Here is a 22925-nt window from a genome sequence, read left to right as displayed (position 1 = left end):
AATACCTTGCTTTCTCTCTCTTTTACACCCATGTAAAATGGACACACACACCCATTGTCCATCTGACATGGAATGATGCAGCAAGGATACTGTCTCAAAAATTGGCATCTTTTTTTAAAATTTTTTATTAATTACACTTTATTCATTTTGTATCCCCCCATAAGCCCCTCCCTCCTCCCCTCCCGATCCCACCCTCCCTCCCCTTTCTGCATGCATGCCACTCTCCAAGTCCACTAATAGGGGAGATTCTCCTCTCCTTTCTGATCTTAGTCTATCAGTTTTCATCAAAAGTGGCTGCATTGTCCTCTACTGTGGCCTGGTAAGGCTGCTCCCCCCTCAGGAGGTGATCAACGAGCAGGCCAATCAGATTATGTCAGAGGCAGTCCCTCTTCCCATTACTATGTAACCCACTTGGACACTGAACTGCCATGGGCTACATCTGTGCAGGGGTTCTAGGTTATCTCCACGAATAGTCCTTGGTTGGAGTATGAGTCTCTGGGAAGTTCCCTGTGTTCAAATTATCTTGTTCTGTTGCTCTCCTTGTGGAGTTCCCGTCCCCTCCAGCTCTTACTATTTCCCACTTCTTACATAAAATTCCATTCACTCTGCCCATCAGTTGGCCATCAGGCTCAGCATCTGCTTTGACGGTCTATACTGCAGAAGCTTTCAGAGGCCCTCTGTGGCAGGTTCCAAGGTTGTTTCCTGTTTTCTTCTGGCTTTCAGAGGCTCTCTGTAGCAGGTTCCGAGGTTGTTTCCTATTTTCTTTTTCTTCTGATGTCCATCCTCTTTGCCTTTCAGGATGGGGATTGAACATTTTAGTTAGGGTCCTCTCTTTTGCTTAGTTTGTTTAGATGTAGAGATTTTAGTGGGTTTATTCTATGTTGTATGTTTATATGAGTGAGTATATACCATGCGTGTCTTTTTGCTTCTGGGACAACTCACTCAGGATGATCCTTTCCAGATCCCACCATTTACCTGCAAATTTCATGATTTCCTTATTTTTCATTGCTGAGTAATACTCCATTGTTTATCTTGGACTTTCCAGCCTTTAGATCTGTGAAGAAATTCCTCCTTGTGAAATATTCAGTAATACTAGAACAGCACATAATGCACTGAGATGACCCTTGAATTAAGAAATAAGGTCTCTCTTCTTCTAAAGGCATATCTTTTGCCTATACTATATTGCCTATACTAAATTGCCTATACTAGATTGGCCTAGACTAGGCTTAGAAAGGGTTGTGTAGCTATTTCTTCTTAAGGAAACATTTTTTCACCTGGAGAAAGGATGGAAACTCATAAGGACCAGGAAGCAAATAAAATGTTCAAATCTCAGGAAGGTTATAAAAGTTTACAAAGGTCCTTCTCATGTTTGCAGACATTTGCGGGATAGCCTGTTCCCTGCAGAGCTGCCTACGGGTTATATAGGGAGTTCCAGGGATGGAGCTGTCCTGAGTCTTTGCTGATGCTGAGGTGGGCTTAAGAATGACTCAGTTAGAAGCTGGAAGCAACGCAGATATCCCTCAGTTGAGGAATGGATACAGAAATTGTGATACATTTACACAATGGAATACTACTCAGCAATTAAAAACTAGGGAATCCTAAAATCAGTAGGTAAATGGTGGGAACTGGAAAAGATCATCCTGAGTGAGGTATCCCAGAAGAAGAAAGACACACATGGTATATATTCACTTATAAGTGGACATTAGATATATAATATAGAATAATCATACTAAAATCTGTACACCTAAGGAAACTAAGCAAGAAGGAGTACCCTGGGTAAGATGCTTAATCTTCATTAAGAAAGGCAAGTGGGATGGACATCAGAAGAAGGAGAAAAAAGGGAACAGGACAGGAGCCTACCACAGAGGGTTTCTGAAAGACTCTCCCCAGCAGGGTATCAAAACATTTGCTGAAATTCATAGCCAAACTTTGGGCAGAGTGCAGGGAATCTTATAAAAGAAGGAGGAGATAGAAGGACCTGGAGGGGACAGGAGCTCCATAAAGAGAGCATCAGAATCAAAAAATCTGGACACAGGGGTCTTTTCTGAGACTGATAATCCAGCCAAGGACCATGCATGGAGATAACTTAGAATCCCTGCACAGATGTAGCCCATGGCAGCTCAGTGTCCAAGAGGGTTACCCAATAATAGGAACAGGGACTGTCTCTGACATGAACTCATGGGCTGGCTCTTTGATCATCTCTACCTGAGGGAGGAGCAGCCTTATCAAGCCACAGAAAGAAGACAATGAAACTAGTCCTGATGAGACCTGATAGACTAGGGTTAGATGGAAGGGGAGGAGAACCTCCCCTATCATTGGACTGGGGGAGGGGCATAGGAGAAAAAGATGGAGGGTGGGATTGTGAGGGCATGGGGAGGGGCTACAGCTGGAATACAAAGTGAATAAACTGTAATTAATAAAAATTAATTAAAAAAAGAATGACGCAGCTGCTTTCAGCCATCCACACTCCCATATGTAAACACCTATCTGTATTCCTATAAGCAATTCTAATAATCTCATCAGCTCAGTAAAAAGCATGGGTGGAATAGTTTCTTGGACTTGTCATAAGTGCCTTACCCAGGGTAAACAGATGTTTGATCATGTCTTTCAAGATAAAGTCATACAATAGAAAGTTTGTGTTAATCTATGAGATGACGTAGTTCCTAGGTCTAACTAATTAGACAAAGAATGAGCTATAATCCTGGAGCAGTGAAATCAGAGTCTCGTAAACTAACCTACATCCACAGTGACTGTAAACACACCTATCTTCCTTCACAAGACCTAGATTATGTGAAGCTGAGAGACTAAACAACTTTAAAAAGTTTGAGCTAACAAGGACCAGGGCATGGCAACAAAAACCCATGTGGACAGTTGAGATAAGAAAAAGTTCCTTAAAATGACATATGAAAATACAGGAAATCAGTTTACAGGAGAACGCAATTGGAACACAGAAGAGTACAAAGTCTGTGAGTAAACAAAGTCTCTTGAAAAGCCTGTTTCCTCCCTGTGTCTTTGTGTCCATAAATCACTGCTTTTATGGCAACTTGAATGATAATATTCTTTATAGCTATTGCTAACAAATCCACAGGCTAAGTGTACTATTGGTTATGTTTGTATAAGCTATGTAAGAGATGCATCACACTCATGTGTTTGAACAAAATTTTAATGTCACTTTTTTCTTTTCTTTTCTTTTTTTTTTTTTTTGCCTGAGGATTCTAACAAATAAAGCTGGAAAGAATCCCAGTTAATATTGAAGTGCTTAGGTCAACCACAGAAAACAATATTTTTCTGAATGGCAGTTTATTAAGTAAGCATGTCTAATGAATTACTTGTGAATTATATATATATATATATATATATATATATATATATATATATATACACACATGTACATATATATCCTATGGAAGCTCAGAAGTATAAACAGTATTTTAAAATGAAGTTAAAATATCAACCACATGACTTTGTGATCTTTCATGGTGTCCTGAATTTTTGGATAAGTTAAAGATCTACCACAGCAAGGCAAGATGGAAAACAATCTTTTGTAAGGGGATAAGGAATACGTTTTGCTTGGTGATGCTGATTCTGCAGCATCTATTGTGTGAAGGTGACAGAAAAAAAATAGACACCAAAGACATTAATCCAAAAAAAAAAAAATCTGTCAAGATGGAGGGACACAACCAACAATTTTTCCATCAAACCACAATCCATAATCAGGAGAAAAGAGAGATACTTTGCTCTGTGATTCCCTTGATATACAATTTAATGAGATGCCAACTGCTAAGTACTGGAGCCAAAGAAGACAAAGGGCCTATTTTTTCTCCCTTTGTAACAAAGGCATTTATGAATGAACTATTTTCATCTATTCAAATTTTTATTAGTCAGATTAAGATTTGACATTAATGACTTTAAAGTCCGGTCATTAAAATTCCTAAAAGTTTAAAATTTTAAATTGAAATAAAAAAGTAAATGTGATCAATAATATTTATACAACTTATCTTAGAAACAACATGGCATGCCCCTTGGAAAAACATTTTAAAGATTTATTTTTACTTTGTATTAAAATTTAAATAGATATCAAACCAACAGAGACAAGTTTTATGTAAACTTCAGAATGGCATATGCTTTTGTGTACACATGTTTTAAATTTCCTGTTGAGGGTTTTAAAAGGAAGTATGGAGAAGAATGGAATGAAAAAGCTGTCCTTGGCTTTTAGATTTTAAATCTACTCAAAGATAGGTTTTAGTGCAGTGGGTAGTGTTTACATGAATTGTTTTTCTTTTCTTTTCTTCCTATTCCAGTTATTAACCAAATTAGAGTTATTACCCTAGAACAGAGGTCCTAGAATCAGGCCCTGGGGGAACTTATGGGCAGCAGCTTTTGTGTTTGAATTTGTGCTGCTCTGTTCAATGAAAGCCATTCACACTTTCAGTAACTTCCTTTGTTTCCATCAATTTTTTAGGGGAACAAAAACTGAGGGATTAATATGCTATATTCTTGAAGGTAGCTTAGAAATGCAACTTGAGTGGTTAAAAAATGAAAGCAGACTTGATGGACTTTCTATTCAGGGCTTTTAAGTGTTCAGCCTGGTGACAATTGTTAGCAGGTATTGCTGGGAAATCAGTGCAAGTCACCATCTACAGTTCCTCACACATCCTCTGATACTAAGAACAAAGGTCTGTGTGCTTTCTGCATCTCAGACTAAATTAAGCCTCTTCAATCAAAACATTAGTCATTTCTCACTGGGCGAAAGTGGTTTCTTTTCTTTTTCTTTTTCTTTTTTTTTTCTTTTTTTTTCTTTTTTTTTATACCAGTCACTGTCTTTTCATTGAATATTCATCCTAGGAGTCCAATCAATGCGGAGCCTTCTAGAGGATCCAATATTGGTAAGACTTATTTCCTGCTTGCAGGCCCTTGTTTTCAGTAAACATCAGGTACAATACACAGGAAATGAACCAGAGGGAGAAAAGAGTGAGGATTGGACACATTGTGATATTGACTTAAATGGTAAAGTAACTTCCCTTCTGAGGATCTATCAATTCAGTAACACCTTTATGACTGAGTGTGGGGCATGAAGACAGTGAAAGGCATGTGGATTCTACCCTCAATGTTGATGCTCATAGAGAATCTGAGATCATTTGTGATCTTTTTTTTTTATTAATTACACTTTATTCATTTTGTATCCCCCCATAAGTCCCTCCCTCCTCCCCTCCCGATCCCACCTTCCCTCCCCTTTCTGCATGCATGCCACTCCCCAAGTCCACTGATAGGGGAGGTTCTCCTCTTCTTTCTGATCTTAGTCTATCAGTTCTCATCAAAAGTGGCTGCATTGTCCTCTACTGTGGCCTGGTAAGGCTGCTCCCCCCTCAGGGGGAAGTGATCAACGAGCAGGCCAATCAGATTATGTCAGAGGCAGTCCCTCTTCCCATTACTATGTAAACCACTTAGACACTGAACTGCCATGGGCTACACCTTTGCAGGGGTTCCAGGTCATCTCCACAAATAGTCCTTGGTTGGAGTATGATTTTCTGGGAAGTTCCCTGTGTTCAAATTATCTTGTTCTGTTGCTCTCCTTGTGGTGATCTTTAAATTGAAAAAGAAACAGGAAAAAGAAATCTTATTCCATAGTTCCTAATGTTAGTTGGTGTTAGCTGGTTTTCTTTTATAACTGGCTCCAGCACTACTTGATATTTAATGTCACGATTATGTTGAAGGTAAATAAGCTACATCTTGAAACACTTTCTTACTGCCCATGCTCAGGTCTTAAGGTTCACGAACTGCAATAATTGTGTGTGAACTCTTTTCTTTGTTTTGTAGTATTTCATTGGCATTTCTTCACAAGGTAATGCACAATGGCTATTCAAACATCTTTTCATAATGTAACTGTGCTATCTTTACCTGTCAGAAAAGGACAATTTCATCTCTCTAGTGTTTTGTGTAAAGTCCTGAACTTGGGTAAATAAGCATCATTTGTTTTATAAAATGTACAAAGGCAATATAGGCATATTTTCTCAATTGGTTTATTGTGAATATTATGGAATTTATACTTCCTAGACTCTTTAAAATAGCACATAACATCACTTTAAAAATTTTTATCCATGTATTTGTTTCCCAGAGCATTAAAATCAGAGTTCTTAACTGAGAGCAAATCTAAACTTACTCTGCTGTACCACTAAGCTGCTTTCTGGACTTCAATAACTCACATAAAATCTGAAGTTCTTCTTTTACCATGACAGTAATAGAGAAAAATGGTATGAATTGAAACAGAACTGAAAAAAAAAATCCTAAGAAAATAAGCTTTGAGAATCTGTATGGGCAAAAATAATGCACATATCTAGAAGCCATAATGCACTGGGAGAAATAAGAAATGTGAAAACATGGACATCACCATCCCACTTAAAGAATTTAACAGCTGAATGCAGACTTGCATACACACATGACAGCATACATGCATAGCATGGCAGTACCACATTCACTTTTTCTACATCTGCAAATGTGTAAAAACATCCATGTACATAGAGATAAATGATAATAGCATGAAAGGATGACAGTGAAGTTCTGAGAAAAATACATAAAAACGAAAAGAAGTTGAACTTAAGATGGCCTGCAATGCTACTTTTACACAAAAAGCAACTTTAAAAAAAGGCAACTTTCACATCTAACAATCATAAGAAGAAAGAATGTGTAGTGAAATGTAGGTAGAGTTATCTAGCCTTTTGTTCTAAGAATTAGACCTCTAAATCGGGCTTCGGGAACTCGATGGAATCTCAGAAGGAAGCAAGAAAATGTCTTGTCTCTATTCACCATGGCTGTAGACTGTTCTCCCATTTAATGAGGTACTGGTTTGAGGAGAAAGCACTGCCTTATTTAGCACTGTAGAAACTGAAGGAAGAGAAGCCTGAAAACCTTGTGAAAATGTGGCAGGAACAACTCTTTGGCTCAGAGGAAAGCTCTGTTCAGAGCTTTATGGGCTCCAGGGCTTTCGGGAAGCTATTTATTTCTGTTTTATAAGCCTTGGTTTCCTTATCTGTTAGTGGAGATAACAGCGCTTTGCAGGGTTGTTACAATGAGATACTTTATCCATTTAATTCAATAAATATTTACTGAGTATCATATCATACCATTCCTTAGGGCTGGAATACAGTAGTAAAGAAATTGAATTACAATTAAAAAAAAATGTGTCTCCCTTTTACGGCTTACAGCTGGGAGAAGAAACTACGTAAATTAAGCAAAAGGTACTTGATATAGACGGAAGAAATCTGGGAAAAACAGAAACAGGAAGTTCCCAACAGTGGGACAATTTCACTTTAAGTAGGGATGTTTAGGGGGAAAAAAAAATGCAACGGGTTTTAAACAAAGACTTTGAAAAGTGAGTTGGTATTCTGGACAGATAAAGCTAGACAGATATCTGAGAGAAAAACTCAAAACGTTGGTGCCAGAGATAGTAGCTAGCCTGCCATGTGGAGGAAGAACAAGGGCCCAGTGCATTGCAGAGCAGCGAGAAAAAGGTTATCACTCTGCTCATGGCTCCCATCTCAAAGGTTGCGGGACACCTTTGCGATGATGACTTCGATCTCCACTCTGAGCAAAAAATGCTCCTGAAAACACCTGGGCAAAGAAGAGACAGGATTGCACTTACCTTTCTGTGTGGACGTAGATCAAACTATCGCAAAGGTGGAAGGAAGAAACAAGAAGCAGCGACTAGCGGTAGCTTAACCAGGGTTGTAGAGCTGAGACTGAAGCAGGAGCCTTTTCGGGATCCGCTTCTGATCGACTGACACTTGTGGGCGCAGATGGTGAAAACTGACAGCTGCACCAATGTGCACAGCACACCGGAACTCCCTACAAGGCACCTACTAAGCACAGAGTGCTGGTTTCTGTGTGGAGATAGCTTCTTCACTCACTGACTCTAAAATCGGCCCTGACAGGAATCGGTTTCTCTTGACAGGTGTGCTTCATAATTATAGTTGTCCTGTGCATCAGTTTCACCAAAAAAAAAAAAAAAAAAAAAAAAAAAAAACACTAAAAGAAGGCACACATTTTCATTTTCAGAACTTGGGGCATTTGTGGGGAAACGCAATTAAACTAGGAAAAATGTTTATGAGAATCTCTAGATGAAGACGGCATTTCAGTTCTAAGAAAGAGAACACAGACATCCAGGACTATGATGACTAAGGGCGGCAAGTGTGAAAGCGCATGTGGAAAGGGCAGAGGCTGGTCTTCTTCCAGTGAAAGTAAAGCCCCGTGTGCCAGAGTATGTCTGTGAAGGTGTTTGATCTCCTTTACACAAAGAATTAGTGGGAAATATACCAATTGTAACAGAAGCAAAAGAAAAAAAAATCTATGTCAATTCTTTTCCTACTACTCTGTGTTTAGATTACCTTTGTATTTGTACATCAATGCAGACAGAGGCAATTATTTAAAAAAAAAGTAAAGTGGAAAGTGCCTGCCACAGATTGTCTTTCAATTTTATTTAAAAAGTTGGTTTATTCGGGCTGGAGAGATGGCTCAGTGGTCAAGAGCACTGACTGCTCTTCCAGAGGTCCTGAGTTCAATTCCTAGCAACCACATGGTGGCTCACAACCATCCATACTGGAATCTGATGCCCTCTTCTGGCATGCAGGAGTACAAGCAGGTAGAGCATTCATATATATTAAATAAATAAATATTTTTAAAGTTGATTTATTTATTTAAAAAGTAATCATATGAACTTGAAGAGTCAGAGAAGGAGAGAAGAATTGACTTAGATTTTTTTCCTTGGATATTGAGTCTTCAAACAGCAAGTATCTAAGGATTTGACTTAAGGTTTCTAATATTATTAACTGAATGGGCATTACATTGAGTCCAAAAGAATATATTTTTCTACATAATGACAATTAAGAATATGTTTTTTGTAACTTTAATTTCTTACCAATGACTTAGACATAGATATCCACCAAATAAAGAAATCCACCCCCCCCCCAAATTAGCTGCTTTTCATAAAATCGGGGATCTAGGGAGAAAGTTGCTTCTCCAATTTTAAGCTCAGTGTTTGGGATGTGAAAATCAAAACGCTGCCTGTTCAGATAAGGTTTCAGTGAAGACACTAACATTTGATTTCTTTTAAATTTATCCTATCCCTCTGGAGTATGAGGTTGATACTGAGAATAAGGCATAGTGATCATTGATGCCGATAGAGTTGTTGGGTAAACATGAAGATGGATAGAAAATAGTATTTTTCAGTAATTATTAAAGGCAAAAAAATAACGATCATTTGGCTTGGGACCAGCTAGATCATTATGGACATCCCTGTTATGTATGAAGGATAATTAAAGGGTGACAAATGGGCTCATAGTCTGAAAGAAATACCTATATAGGTAAGGAAGAGGCAAACATAACACAAATACTTAAAGTTATCTGACAGCTCAATGTGGACAAACGAAATGAAATCACGTGTTTGAAGAGACTCCATCCAGGAGACATCATCTTTTAAGAAAGAAAATATGAGATGCTCTTGTTTCTGAACAGATCAGAAAAGGTCCTTGGCGACAATTTGCTACACATCATTAATGAAAGAGAAACAAGGGGGAAAAAAACAAATCAATGCAGTTAACAAGTTTTAATGGCTCAATTGTGTGTTCAGATCACCAAACCCTGAACATTTGAGAAAGCCCAAAACAAAAGATGGCTTTTAAATAAAAATTCCAATAGTAAAAGCCTTGGAAACTCTGGTTAGCGTGTGGATGGAGAGGATTTGTCCTGATCTTTCTCAGGCTTGGCTTTGATAAATCTGCATGCAGAAAATGAGCCTCACAAAATTTGCCAAATGAAGGCATTTTAGAATACATAATTTCTTTTCTTTCCCTTTCTTTACTTACTTTGCCATCTTCAATCAAAGTAGCCTTGTTCAACTCGGGGAATGTTTGGTAGCCATAAGATACCAAAAAGTAAAAGTATGACAAAGATAAATGGTTCTTGACTTCCAAAATCCTCCTCCCACCCCACAAAAAAAAAAAAAGAAAAATATCTAATTCAACAAGTAATAATAATAGTAATAGTAATAGCCAACAAGTAATAGTAATAGCAAGAGACTTTTCAGAATTATTGTCACAAGTGGTAGATGTATCTTGTGAGTGGAGACTAGCAGTGGTCTTAAAGAGTCTACAATGGTATGGGGAAAGTTCTCTATTGCAGTCATTTCACTGAACATTTCAGTGGAAATGAGGCTGACAAGCCTCCAAAGAAGTTATCCAGCTAGGATCATGTAGTGACCAAGAAGAGAGGACTAGGCAGGGGATAAGAATATATCTGAGAATTAGTTCCTTCAAAGATTTGGAGTATTACGAGAAATGTTTTAAAACTATAGTGATCTTTGATCTCACTTAGATTATTTTTTTTTGTTCACAGAAATAGAAGTAACAATGCAAAATATTAAGACATAAAAGTGAATGAGGAGCTCAAGAGATAGATTAGTAATTAAGAGGACTTGTTTACTGCCCTAGCAGAGTATCTAGCTTTGATTCCCAGCACCCATGTAGCAGCTTGTGACCACCTGTTTCAGGGGATACATTGCTCTCTTCTGGCCTCTTCTTTCTCTTGCACATAAACTCAAGTGGGCATACAAATATGCGCATACACATAAAAAACAAGCAAACAAACAAACAAATAAATAAATAAATCAACATTTAAAAGTAAAGAAAAATTGGAAAAGTAAATAACTGAAGTGTTTCTCATTATGCAGTACAATTGGATAAAGCCTGCTATAGTAGGGTAAATTTGATTCTTTTCTATTGTTGAGAAAATTGTTTTTTTATACAATACACCCTGTTCACAATTTTTCCTCCTCCAACTCCTCTCAGAATCTCTCAACTTCCCTACTCACTTATGGCATCTTTTTGCTTCTTCTCCCTATTTAAAAACAAGTAAAACACAATATAACAAAAAGAAAAAAAAAACACAAGTAATACACAAAAAGCTCACACAGAAATACAAAATTAGAAAGCAAAATATAGAAACAAAATACCAATAAAATTTTAAAAAAGGTGCTCAAATAAAGCTATATGAGACAATGTATCTACAAAATAACACTGACTTTGTTTTGTATTGTCAATGTAATCTTGAACATGAGGACCATCTTCATTAGGGATAGGAACCTGTGTCCATATCCTCTTTTATTTCCGAATCCCTTCTGGCTTGAATCTGTGAAAGGGCTATGCATACTGCATAGTCTCCATCAATTCATTTGTGCATCACTCCTGTTGTGTCTGGAGGACATTAATTTGAGTCACCCATTACCTCTGGCTCTGACAATCTGTTCTTTGCAGGAACTACAGGATGTAACACTTTCAAAATGTTTTCACCTAAAAAAAAACCTTTCCACAACATATGCAACAAGGACCATTAAAAATATATTTGAAAAAAATGAGGAAACTAGGTTAATCAAAAATTCTTTAGTGTAATTACACACTTAGACTTGCACCTGACATACACCCATATCTAAGGAAAGCAATAGGGGTAGAGACACTCTGTGCCAACCTAAGAATGTTGTGCACACGCTTCTGGAATAATAAGTGGAAAACTAAGAAACTACCGGAAGCAGGATAAAAAAAAAAAAACAAAAACAAAAACAAAAAAAACCTATTGTTCCAAAATCCCCAGTGATTGTAGTCATCTAAAATCATCTGTTATGGAGGATTGTGGGAATCTATTGAGGAACAGCAAATAACGGCTTGAGTCTAGGAGTAGCTTTAATGCAAGCAAGGAAAATATATAGTGAATATATACATGAATAATAGTGAACATGTCATGTATGAACATGTCATGTACTTGTCTCACATATACCAGAAGAATGTAAATCAAGAGAGTTTATTTAGCAGCTTCAAATTTTTATTCAAAATATTACCAGTTATTGTATGAATACACAGAAAATTGAAGAAAAAATTTTCTAAGAAATAACTAACCCAGAAACTAATCTCAGTTCACTCTTCCGCCATGTCATCTTTCCCACTGACATCACTACTCATGATAGGGTCTGGAGTTAATTAGCTAGCTGAAAGAGATAAAACTCAAAGATACAAGGGGAATCTAGATTTGATGAATACCACCATTTCTACTTTGTCAGAGAAAATACATTTCTGTTTTGTTATCTACATTTGGTTCTCATTTGTTCTTTATTAATATTCAGTAAATATTTGGGGAATTTCCAGAGAAAATGAGCTTTATCAGTAGGCCATCAAGTTGAGGGAGTTTTTGGTTCACATAAATGCACTGATATAGAAGATTGGTGTTTGGCTGCAGTGGTTAAGAGTGCTGGCTTATTTAGTAGCTTCAGTTTTTTTCTTCAAAAGAAACAGCATGAGTTAATATAAGCACGCACAGGAAATAGAAGCTAGAAAATCCCTGGTTCAATTCCCAGTACCCACATGATTGTTCACAACCATATGTAACTACTGTTCTTGGGGACTCAAGGCCCTTTGCTGGCCTATGTATGCACAAAGAGTACATGTGATACACAGAAATATAAGGCAAATAGACATAGTCATAAAGCAAAAATAAATCATAAAAGAAAAAATGATATTATCCCTTTATGAACTCATTTATGGCTTCTGATTAAACTGGCAGAGGTCAGTGAAGTTGGAAAAAACCCTATTAGCAATATATATCAGTGACAAAATCAGCAATCTTTTCTCTTCTTGTTAATTGCCCTTGTTGAATCTTACCTTTATAATTAATTACTCAGGGTGAATTCTTTGCATCTTCAGTAGTTAACAAAATAAAGTAACAATGCACTTTACATTTTGACTTGGTATCAACTGGAAAGTTATGAAGAATTATTTGTCACTCTGCCAAACTTCAGATTGCTAATAAAATTGCCAAGTTCTTTTTTAGATAAGATCTACAATAAAGGAAAACTGACAATTTATAGCTGGCAATAATTGATGGGTTTTTCTGACATTTGTATGCCATCATAGTTAATGATAACAGTGTAACACTCTACCTCTCTTTTCAAAGGAACAAATGCAAAAGAATCATGGCTATGACTTTGTCCTAGTCAGCTTTTTGCTCTGACCACTGCCATGGTTGTGCATACGGAGTTCCGAGTACTTGTAGAAGGTCACTATTTCCCAAGTACCTTGAGCATGTGCAACAGTTGTATTTCTCCTGAGAAGCTGAAACGTGAAAAGGTTGAAAAGCTATATTCCCCTTTTGGAATACCTTGTATAGAGCTTTGGAAGTATAAAACTGAAACTCAGATAAAACATAAACTAAATGTGTGTTCTGACAGTTTTGTTTTGTGACTTGGTTTAGCTTTTTGTTTGGGATTTTGTTTTTTTCTTTATTTTCAGTTTTTAATTTTAAAATTTATTCTTTGATCTATATCTAAATTTATGATATATAGATATGACATAGATATAAATATTTGCCTCTATTACATTCTTGTATCCTTCCTCATTTTGCTTTTTTGTTTATGTTGTTTTGATTTTGTGTGTGTATGTGTAAACAGGCTTTTGCAGCTGAGTTAATGGTTGTTTAGGCTAGCTGAAACTCACAGCATAAATAAAGCTGCTCTTGAATTCTTCATCCTCCTTTCTTCACCTCCTATGATCTGGGATTACTTGTGTGCTAACACACCATCTTTTCTAAGAATTTTGAATACTAGAAGTATACTCACTAGAAATATATTTCTCTCTGTTGATTGCTGTAATTTTAAAAAATGATATGGATGAGTGGATTTTGGGCTATATCACAACCATCAACCTGGGATAATATGAACTATGTAAGTATATTCTAGGTAGCGAATATCTGAGTGCTCTCCAAATGACTTAAGATAAGTCATTATTCATTAAGACTTTTTCATTAAGATAAGACTTTCTTGGTAAAGAAAAGCTTGACTCTGTGTTTTTTTTAATTTTTTATTAATTACACTTTATTCATTTTGTATCCCCCCATAAGCCCCTCCCTCCTCCCCTCCCGATCCCACCCTCCCTCCCCTTTCTGCATGCATGCCACTCCCCAAGTCCACTGATAGGGGAGGTTCTCCTCTCCTTTCTGATCTTAGTCTATCAGTTCTCATCAAAATTGGCTGCATTGTCCTTTACAGGTGGCCTGGTAAGGCTGCTCCCCCCTCAGGGGGAGGTGATCAAAGAGCAGGCCAATCAGATTATGTCAGAGGCAGTCCCTCTTCCCATTACTATGTAACCCACTTGGACACTGAACTGCCATGGGCTACATCTGTGCAGGGGTTCTAGGTTATCTCCAGGAATAGTCCTTGGTTGGAGTATGAGTCTCTGGGAAGTTCCCTGTGTTCAAATTATCTTGTTCTGTTGCTCTCCTTGTGGAGTTCCCGTCCCCTCCAGCACTTACTATTTCCCACTTCTTACATAAAATTCCATTCACTCTGTGTTTTAAATTGTCCAAAATTCATTTGATGCTCTGCGACAATACAATTTTAAGTTACAATCTTGTTTCCTCTGGATTTGTTTCAGACAAAGCAAAGGTGTTTTATGACTAAGTGTAAAGATCAACTTTCAGTGGATTTAATGAAGCTAATAAGAGAAGTAAAAATTTACTCACCTTGTATACCCTAGAAGAATTAAATTAGAATTAAGGCACATTAAGACAATACAACCATGTTAAATATGAATATTTAGAATTTTAGAAATAAACATACAGACTTGTTTGTGTCTATATTTGAGTGATGACATTATTTCTTATATTAAATGTATGTGTGATATAGGTGTATGATGTGCATATATATATATATATATATATATATATATATATATATATACATATACACATTTTTGCATGTGTGTGTGTGTAAACTAGACAACAGCTTCAGGTATCTTCTTCTATCGCTCTCCACTTTATTACTCTGAGGCAGGATCTCTCCCTGAATCTGCAGCTTGTGTTTTGTAGATAGGCTGGCAGGAAGCACACTCCAAAGAACCTCCAATCGCTGCCCTGTTGAGCTCTGGGAATACAGGCACATGTAAGACAGTGTGCCCCTGTGACATGGGTTTGGAAATTGCTAAGCAAGTGTTCTTAACCAGTAGTAATTTCCCCAGCCTACGCTTTATATTTTTAATATCATGGTTCACCTACAAATTGCATTTAGGATTAAACTAGAATAAATACAACTTTTTTTTTTTTTTACCAATATACTTGGTAGAAAGCTGGTATATTTTCTGCATTTTTTTTTAATTTGCTCTATTTTGTTAAAGTTAAACATGCCATTAAAAATACTTATGCATGAGTTATTACTCTTGTGTACTTATTATCATATGATAGCCAATATAACTAGAAGGAACTTTTAAAGTTCATGGAAGTTAAAGCAGTAATAATAACAAGAACATGATCTAGGATCTACAGTTTGAAGCTCCAATGAACTAAATTTACTTTTTTAATTTTATAATTTTTTTTCTAAAAGTATAAATCACACCCATACATATATATGTGTACTTATACATAGATACATGGTCTCTGAATCCATAATCTTCATCTCTTTGCCTGCACATTCATTTTGGCAAGCTACATGAAAGCTTTCCCACATACATCTGGACATGCTCAGGGCTCATCATGTTGGAGCTGAGAGCTGGAGATGGAATCTGCCCTGCTGTCTTTGGCTTTTGACATTTGTATCTGTGCCATTGCTTTAAATGGAGAGCATTTGAAAACAGTTTGCAGAGTGGCACTTGAGATCTAAAACACACTGACACCACTCAGTATACATGAAAAGGAAATGTTTCATTGCTGGCTGGTGGCTAACATGCCAAGAGTTTTAGACATTAAAGATAATGATGCCAAGTGTACAGAGAACAGAGATTGGTGGAGTCATGGTAAACTTGGTATGGGCAGGGTATTTGGATTTTAGATGTTAAAAACAATGAGAGCTTGAAGGTCCAAGTTATATTCTCTGAGAATTACAAAGCAACATCTATCCTTGATGGTCTGTAAAAGCCTCAGAAAGAAGCTTGCCAGGAAGGAGATGTGCAGGGATTTCCTTACTCACAATGTAGAAGACATCTGCCGATTTCTTGCAGAAACAGTAATTAGGAGTTGCCCACATCTTAACATTAATCGTGACACCACCATCCTTTTCCCATTCTCATCTGTAAAGCATGATTGATGAGAGCAAAAAGTGGAGGGGGGTAGGGGGAGAGGAACAGAGGGGAATAGCTTGAGAAAATGCTATCTTTAAGGTAAGAGCAGTGATGTTATCTGTTTTAAAAATGATGAAATCCCGATTCTGAATAAAGACAAATTATGAGCAGAACCATTCCTCAAAGAAAAGAAATGGAACAGAAAGCACGTAACATTTTTAGGATAAAATGCTGATCCTTCTCTCATCTTATCTCTTCAAATGAGATAGTACACCATCTGCTCTCCAAGCCGTTATTTTCTATCAAGCTGGGTTTCTGCTTGGTGTCCTCCCTCCACTTCTCTGAGTTTTCAGATTGGCTTTCTTCCTGTGAGTCACATCCTTTCTCTAAATGTTTCCATATTTCACCCCCCCCCACACTTCAGCTTATGCGTAACTCTTTGTTAAGCATTTCAAAATATTACATGTAACGTAATCGTTTTCCTGAATCTCACACCTTTTTTTATATTCTTAAGACTTAGTGATGTTCAAACAAATACCATCTTCTTCAGTACCACATTGAAAGAGGTTATTTGTTTAGCAAGTTTTAAAGCTACATCTTAATGTAGCGGTAGAACGGATTGCCTCCGGCTTTGAATCTACAAACCTTAATGGAACCCAGGGCCTGGGCAGTATCGTTACAAGGCATTTCTCAATTTGTAATCACATATTATTATATCACTGTCTTTTTCAGGACAGTGGTATCATATGAGCTTAGGCTTACTCACTGTAATTGCCACTTCATGCTGACGAGGTCAGAATCTGGGCATCTCTCTCTCTCCCTTACTCTGACCCATCTAGCCCCTTGCAATTTTATCTCGCCAGTAGTTTGCTAATCCTTGCAAAGTTTGTCCTGTGAATCAAAATCCTATAGCTGCTTATGTCAATAAAGGGTTATTGGACTATATCCATGATCATTTACTTTCACACTTGCTATGGCAGAATTTTTAGCAAGAGTGAAAATTAGAACTTATTGCTAGCTTAATTCAAACAGCTCGGGACTCCCAAGCTGTTTTTTTTCAATAAAATTCTTAGGTTCCTAACTTGAATTTGTATGGCCTTTTATGACTTTTGTGACTTTTCGTTTTCTACTTCCTCCACCATAGAGATTCCAGGCATGAAGAACTTAACAAGTTTCTGTAGTTTTCCAGACCATATCAGGAAAGACTCCAAATTCTGAAACAGTGTGTTAGATGCGCAGCCAATATGTTGTGTCATAAGACATGAAATTTCTAGCACTTTCTAGAAAGTCTCTATTGTCTCACTTGTCTAAATTACCGTCCCATTTACAAGCGCCAAATACAGCCTAATACAGTGGCTGTCATACAGGAAGGAATATTTGATAAATATACATCAGCACAAATAATAAAATGTGCACTCTGCTCTCATGCTCTAAAAGGGGGAAGCAGGGAAGGTTACATTGATGGCTCAGTAGGTGGGAGCACTTGCTACTCTTACAGATAGATGATCTGAGTTAGGCTTCAAGTATGCACATTTAGTGACTCACAATGACATCCTCGGCTGGATTCTATTGGCATACTTCCCTCATTTAGTACACACACACACACACACACACATATATATATATATATTCAGGCTGTGCATATACTTACAAACACACACACACACTTTATATGTAAGAAAAGAGAAAACTTCATATCAAAATGAAGTTTGTTCTGAAAGAATACAACTGAAAAATACAAACTGAAGGGAATCAGATAAACTTCCAAGAGTGGTTAAAAGGATACATAACTTCTTTGACCATTTGTTAAATTTCAGTAAGTAATGTCATAGAGCTATAAAAGTTCAGGGAATCATATGAAATAAGGGGGAGTTAGTAAGACCTGGAGAGGACAGGAGCTCCAAAAAGACCAAATATATCTGGGCACAGGGGTCTTTTCTGAGACTGATTCTCCAACCCAGGACCATGCATGGATATAACCTTAGAACCCCTGCTTGGATGAAGCCCATAGGCAGCTCAGTATCCAAGTGGGTACCCTAATAAAGGGAACAGGGACTGTGTCTGACATGAACACAGTGGCAGGCTCTTTGACCTCCCCCCTCTCACCCCAAGGGAGGAGCAGCATTGCTATGCCACAGAGGAGGATATTGCAGCCAGTCCTGATGAGACCTGATAGACTAGGGTCAGATGGAAGGGGAGGAGGACCTCCCCTATCAGTGGAGTTAGAGAGGGGCAGGAAGGAGATGAGGGGGGGAAGGTGGGATTGGGAGGGAATGAAGGAGGGAGCTACATCTGGGATACAAAGTAAATAATCTGTGATTAATATAAAAAAATTAATAAAAGAAAAACCAGAAATGCTCAATGTGCTTAGTCATTCAAGAAATGCAAATCAAAACAACCTTGAGATTTCACCTCACACCCATCAGAATGGCCAAGATCAAAACTCAAATGACAACACGTGCTGGGGAGGATGTGGAGAAAGGGGAACCCTCCTCCACTGCTGGTGGGAATGTAACCGTGTACAACCACTTTGGAAATCAATCTGGCATTTCCTCAGATAATTAGGAATAGTGTTAGCTCAAGATCCAGCTATACCACTCCTTGGCATATATCCAAAAGATGTCCCATCATTCAATAAGGACAGTTGCTCAACTATGTTTATAGCAGCTTTATTTGTAATAGCCAGAAGCTGGAAACAACCTAGATGTCCCTCAGTGGAGGAATGGATACAGAAAGTGTGGTACATTTAACATAATAAAATACTACTCAGCAATTAAAAATAAGGAAATCATAAAATATTCAGGCAAATGGTTGGAACTAGAAAAGATCATCCTGAGTATGGTAACCCAGAAGAAGAAAGACACATATGCTATATACTCACTTATAAGTGGATATTAGCCAAATAATATAGGATAAACATACTAAAATCTACAGCCCTAAAGAAACTAAACAACAAAGAAGACACTAGGGAAGATACTTAATCCTCATTCAGAAGAGCTAAGAGGGTAGGCTTCAGAAGTAGGAGAAGACAAGGAACAAGACAGGAGCCTTCCACACAGGACCTCTGAAAGACTCTACCCGCCAGGGTATCTAAGAAGATACTGAGACTCAGCCAAACTTTGGGCAGAATGCCAGAATCCTGTTATAGCTTTTTAAAAGTACCCCTCTTTGTAATTGCTATGTGATATTTCAGACATTTAAAAAAAAGATTAGTGTGTGTAAATAAGTAAAAATAAAACATTTGCAGAAAAGATTTTGGAGTGTTGGCAGAAGAGCCCTAGCAAATTTTAAATGTCATCTGACTAGCAAGACGGACTTGAACTCTTGGTTGTGTAACTAGCTCATTCCTCTCCAGGAAGTTTTACTATTTAGCAATTGGGTAGAAATAACGCTTTTCATTTAATCTAATCCAGCACATTTACAGGAGGAACTGACAGTGCTCTTTTCCTTACTATATCTTCATAGTATTAAGTGGCCAAAAGCAAATAAATGTGGGATATAATGTGATTCAGATAAACAACTTGGCTGATCCTGAGAAAGGAAAGGCCCCTACAGCTCTCAATGGTTATGTGACAGGATAAACCTTGTTTGAACTGTTTGAATGCATATCCTCTTACTTCTGCCTGGTGTGGTTCAGAGTCACCCACTAGGCAGGGTTAACTAATGACTGAAATGAATTCCAGTCATTTAAGGAAATCTCAAAGGCTTCCTGGGGACCTGTTGGAAAGATGTTACTAAGTGTAAGGTTCTACTTGATGCTTCTGCAGTGTTTACAGAACCTGTAGCACAATGGAGCATGATTAATGAGGCTCTTCCAACTCTAACCCCTGCAAAAGACCATACTTGTCATGTCTACAGATCAACCTTTATCACCCCAATAATGACAGAAATGTAAACCAGAGCCTAGTCATTTCCAGAGGGTAACCCTGGCTTTCATCCTCCAGTAAACTACAGGGCTAAAGAGGAAACATTCTCATTTTCTGAATGAGATTAACACCTTTGCAGTCTGAGTTGCCTTACCCTCAAACAGTTTTGTGTCAGTCATCTTATTCTATATTTACAGAGTAGTGTAACGTGAGCTTGCCAGAAATCATCTCATGATGGCTGAGATATCTGGGTCACAATGTCATAAAGTAACTTTCCTGAAGACACAACTGGTTGGGAACTTGTTCGATACAGGAATTCAGTTTGGCTCAATTTTATTATTATTTTTAGTTAGGATTCAAAACAATAAGTTTCATTATGAGAGTCAAACCTATAAATCCTTGCATTTGTTCAGATTTACCCCTCCTTTTTCCTATCAGTTTCTTCCCTTCCTCACTCTTGTTTCTTTCCAAATTCGTAATTACTTAAATATATATATATATATATATATATATATATATATATATACTTTAGCCTTCAAATATATTGACATGTTCAATATATAATGACCTAAACACACGCTTTTACTAAGAAACATGAGCCAAAGAACCTAGCTAATTAGCAATTTTTCCTAACATCTCCAAATAGAGTTTCTACACTTTTCCCTAAAGTAATATGAAACACAAAAGCAGTATGATTTATAACATTAGGGAAACATTTTTCATTGTTTCTATCAAAAACCAAAAAATAAACATTCTCAAAATTTTCATAATTGAGTTTTCTTCATTCATCCCAAGAACACACTTTTCCAATGTGCTTCCTTCTTCTCCCCTCTGTTTCATGGGGGTTGCTGCCAGCCGCTCAGCTGATAAAGGACTTACAAGTAGATCTAATCCTAGTGTCCTTCACCCTAGAACGTTTGCCGGGGCCTGAAAATCAAAGTCATTTTGGCTGTAAAAAGCCATTACGGGGCAGGGGCACGCTGCATTGATTTTACCGCATCTTTGATTGGAGAAAAGCGAACGGAGAAAATCAACCAGGGCCTGTCCTCACTGGGAGGCCCTGTGTCTGATACTTTGACACTCCTGGTGTGAAAAGAATGATCTGTGTTTTGGATCCTTTCGTACAATTCAAGGTGGATGAGACTTGTTCTTCCAGCAGGTGTTTCCTCAAAAGCAAGCTAGCAGTACCTAAGTGCAACAGACATGACACACCCTTCTTGGATTTTCTTCTTTTTTATATATACTTAATTTTGTCAGGTCATTTCCCCGTTAAAATGACAGATCTATCTTTTCCAGACACCACAGTAGAAAACATCAAGAAGCAATACCTTTGGTGGCTTTGGTTGTTTATTTTATGGTTTCTCATAGTTCTGGCACTGTCACTATTTGAGTAAAGAAAGGCCCTTGATCTGAGTTCCTTGACGGACAAGATGTTGTCCTTATTTTTCCCCCTTGGCAACTGATACTATGTCTGATTTCCTTCTTAAGCCATCTGTCTTCTGTTTCTTACTTTGTCAGAAGAGAAAAAAAAAAAAACTTTGACAGTCTCAGAAATTGATATTTACATTGCTGTAACTGGACAGGGGCAATGCTCAATGCTTGAATATCTGTAAGAATCAAACTTCTTTGTCTACAAGCATTTCATAATTCTGTGATGGAATATAGAGATTTACTAAGCACTAACTACCCATTGTACCTTGAACGTAGAAAAAAGATATCCCTAAGTTTGCAGTAACAGAAGGAATTTTGGCATTGCTGTCTGGGTGCAGATAGCCACACAAAAAACAGAAAATTTCCTTTGCCTGTTGATTTTCTGATCATTTTTTAAAAAATGTTCTTTTCATGCTCAGTCCTGATGCAACTTGATGAGCTTGGGTGGATGTGAAATTCCCCTTAACTGTGGAAAAGGGAAGAGGGGAGGGAAAGGGAAGAAGGTTGGGACAGAGAGTAAAGAGGGAAGGGGGCTACAACAAGGATGTAAAGTGAATTTAAAAATACATTTAAATGATGTTGTCATTTAAAAGTAAATACAGCGGGAAGGGGAAGTTATTTTGAACTTTGTTTATTTTTCCTTTGAATTTTACAAATCACATAGACAGATTTAATAAAAATTTCTGATCTCTGCTACTATAAAGAATGTGAGAATCATAGGCTGCATTATTTTGATCTATGAGTTAGTTTGCTATTTCTAACATACCCTTAATACCTCATCTACCACTCCTAAGATTCCATTGTATTATATATCAGTGATAAAAGACAATTTAGTGATCTTCCAAGATTAAATTATCACATATATTGACATGGTTCTTCTTAGCATTTTAGAAAATAATTCCCCTTAGGCATATTTTGTATCATACAACTCACTGCGATTGAGCATACAGCTGAATGAGTTTTTACCAAGCTTAGCAAGTGACGTATGTTTCACCTTGAATCATTTCAGAAATAATGTTCTGACCCTCCCCCCACATACTTTTTTAATATTATCTTTATTTATTCCTTGAGGATTTCACACACTTACACCATATATTTCAATTCTTCCATCCATCTCTCTAACTTACCCATCCTAGAGTCTCCCATTCACCCTTCAAATTTCATGTTCTAATATTTTTTTTGTTGTTTGATTTAATTTGGTTCATTGTCCCAAGGAGTCCAATTAGTGCTGTCCATGTACTTATGGGCATGGGGCCATCAATGAAGAACAACCCCCCCCCCCACCACCAAATGCTTTTCTCTCCTCAGGCAATCATGACCTGCCAGTAGCTTCTCAGCTAAGGATATGGCCTCATGAGGCTTTCCCATCCACTTAGTAATTTCCACTCTTGGGGTCTTGTTCTGATCTTGTGATGCTAGCTGCAGCTGCGGAGTTCATGAGTGCAGCAACCACCTCCTTTCCATTCATAGTCTTTTCTCCTCCCCTCTCTTCTGCTCTTCTCTCCTCTCCTCTCCTCTCCTCTCCTCTCCTCTCCTCTCCTCTCCT

This window comes from Psammomys obesus, unplaced genomic scaffold (assembly GCF_907164565.1).
Source record: "Psammomys obesus unplaced genomic scaffold, mPsaObe1.curated_primary_1811, whole genome shotgun sequence".
Lineage (NCBI taxonomy): Eukaryota > Metazoa > Chordata > Mammalia > Rodentia > Muridae > Psammomys > Psammomys obesus.
Note: the sequence above shows the minus strand (reverse complement) of the source record.